The sequence below is a fragment of the Mandrillus leucophaeus genome, unplaced genomic scaffold, assembly GCF_000951045.1.
Source record: "Mandrillus leucophaeus isolate KB7577 unplaced genomic scaffold, Mleu.le_1.0 Scaffold1457, whole genome shotgun sequence".
NCBI classification, from domain to species: domain Eukaryota; kingdom Metazoa; phylum Chordata; class Mammalia; order Primates; family Cercopithecidae; genus Mandrillus; species Mandrillus leucophaeus.
In genome coordinates, this window is record NW_012101429.1 from 74,663 (window position 1) to 77,051 (window position 2,389).

Below are 2,389 nucleotides of genomic sequence, written 5' to 3' on the forward strand. Positions count from 1 at the left end.
TTTCTCTGTGTTCTTTATCCTTTTGCTTAACCTACCTCAGTCTGGATATTTTCCTCTGACCTACATTCCACACTTGTGTGTAATATGCTCTTTAGCCTATCCATTGAATTGTTTCCAATTTTGATATTTTTTCATTTCCAGAATTTCCATTTTATTTACTTTTGCAGTTTCAAATTTTCTGCCAAAATGCTCCAATTGTCATATATTGCTTTGAACAAATTAATCAGTTATAGTCTGGATATGACAATGCCAGTACTTCAGTCTCCCCTTGGTCTCTTCTTTACAGTCAGCTTTTCCCCCTTGGTTTTCAGTCTGTTCTTAACTCTTTGTATGCCTGAGGACTTTTTTTATTGTGTGCTGGATGTTATGATTGCAAAATTATAACACTAATTTGTAACCTGAGGCTCTGGATGGTATCTTCCTCCATACGGAATTTACCTTTGCTTCTGGCAGTTTTTCTAGATACAGTTGTGACTCTCCAGATTGTCTGATTGAAAGGACAGAAACAACTAGTTCAGGAGCCCTTGCCAGCCTCTAGAGAAATCCTCAGTCCTGACACATTAATACCCTGCACAGATCGGAGACTGCTGGCCACGCAGACTCACCAAGCCACAGACTTGTCTTCCACAAGCATGTTCTTACGTCAGCTACGAAGTGACCAAGCCACATGTACTAAGGGTTGAAATCAAAGATATGTACAGGGTATTAAACAAATACCAAGGGGAACAGTTGACTTGAATACAAGGTCAAAATCAGCCACAAGTTCTACGATCCAGTGCTGATATCAGATACTAGCTTCAAGGACAGTTTCTTTTCAAAGGCTTATTCCAGATTTGTGATATATGCATTTGCCAGGGACAAATTTATACTTCTGAATTAACCAATGCAGCAAAAGCTTTGAATCTGCTCACAGTCTATTTAGAAGCATTTGTGGTGAACAATGGAGGAGCCCAATTTGTCATATTCCTGCTTGCTAATCCACATCTGCTGGAAGGTGGACAGTGAGGCCAGGATGGAGCCGCGGATCCACACTGAGTACTTTCAGTACTTTCGCTCTCAGGGCGCAATGATCTTGATCTTCATGGTGCCAGGTGCCAGGGCAGTGATTGCCTTCTGCATCCTGTTGGTGATGTGCGGGTACATGGTGGTGCCGCTGGACAGCACTGTGTTGGCCTACAGGTCTTTGAAGATGTCCACATCACACTTCATGACGCAGTTGAACGTGGTCTTGTGGATTCCGCAGGATTCCATGCCCAGGAAGGAAGGCTGGAACAACACCTCCGGACACCAGAACCGCTAGTTGCCGATGGTGATGACCTGGCCGTCGGGCAGCTTGGAGCTCTTCTCCAGCTTTTTGTCATCAGCTGTAGCTGTTCTTTGTACCGTCTTCTTTCTGTGAGCCGTACCCTTGCCGCCAGTCTGGACCTGATCCAGAAGTTTGGCTAACTTTTCTTGATTTATGCTGTTGGTTAATCTGAAGCAGAGAAGGTCCTCCAATTTCAGTGTGCAGCAAGAGCAAGATGGCTGCCCAGGAAGATTTCTTAAATAAGAAACAAAACCCACTAACCATAAATGAAAAAATTGATAAATTTGACTACATTGGAAATAATAATTTGTGTGTATCAAGAATTACCCTAAAGAAGGAGGGGAGACAAGTCACAAACAGGTAGAAAATACATAGCTGACAAAGGACTGATATCTATAATATATAAAGAAATCCTACAAATGTATAAGAAAAAGAAAAAACTAAAAGAAAATGGGCAGAAGACAAGTGGAAACATGACTTCAGGGTTTTTCAGTCTCAATGAAATTAGAAAAGTAGCAAATTTAGAGCACAGTGAGATTCCATTTTATGCTACTAAGTTTATGGTGATTTTCTTTCTTCTCACCTCAGATACGTATACTATAAACTTTAGCATGCTGAACTTAAATGCAATTTTATTTTATTGTATACCTGGTTGCCACTGTATGATGCATTGTTGTTGCTGTTCTGCAGAATACTTTTCCTTCTCTTAGTGCAGTGGTTCTTAAAGTGTGGTCCCCAGACCAGAATCATCATCATCACCTGTGTACCTCTTAGAACTGCACATATTGGCCAGGTGCAGTGGCTCATGCTTGTAATCCTAACACTTCAGGAGGTTGCAGGTCGCTTGAAGCCAGGAGTTCAAGACCGGCTTGGCCAACATAGGGAGACCCCCCCCGCCCGCCGCCGTCTCCACAACAAGTTAAAAAAAAAAAAATTAGCCAGGCATGGTGGTGCATACCTGTAGTCCTAGCTACCTGGGAAGCTGAGGCAGGAGGATTGCTTGAGCCTAGGAGTTTGAGGCTAGGATTGCACCACTGTACTCCAGCCTGTGGGTCAAAGAGTGAGACCCTGTTAAAAAAAAAA

At 42.6% G+C, this 2,389-nt stretch overlaps 1 protein-coding gene across 2 annotated transcripts in view; it reads left to right on the forward strand.

The window, feature by feature from the left end:
* Positions 1-2,389, forward strand: part of LOC105535392 (chromosome unknown open reading frame, human C1orf146) — a 24,536-nt gene that overhangs the window by 12,333 nt on the left and 9,814 nt on the right. The window lies entirely within an intron of this gene.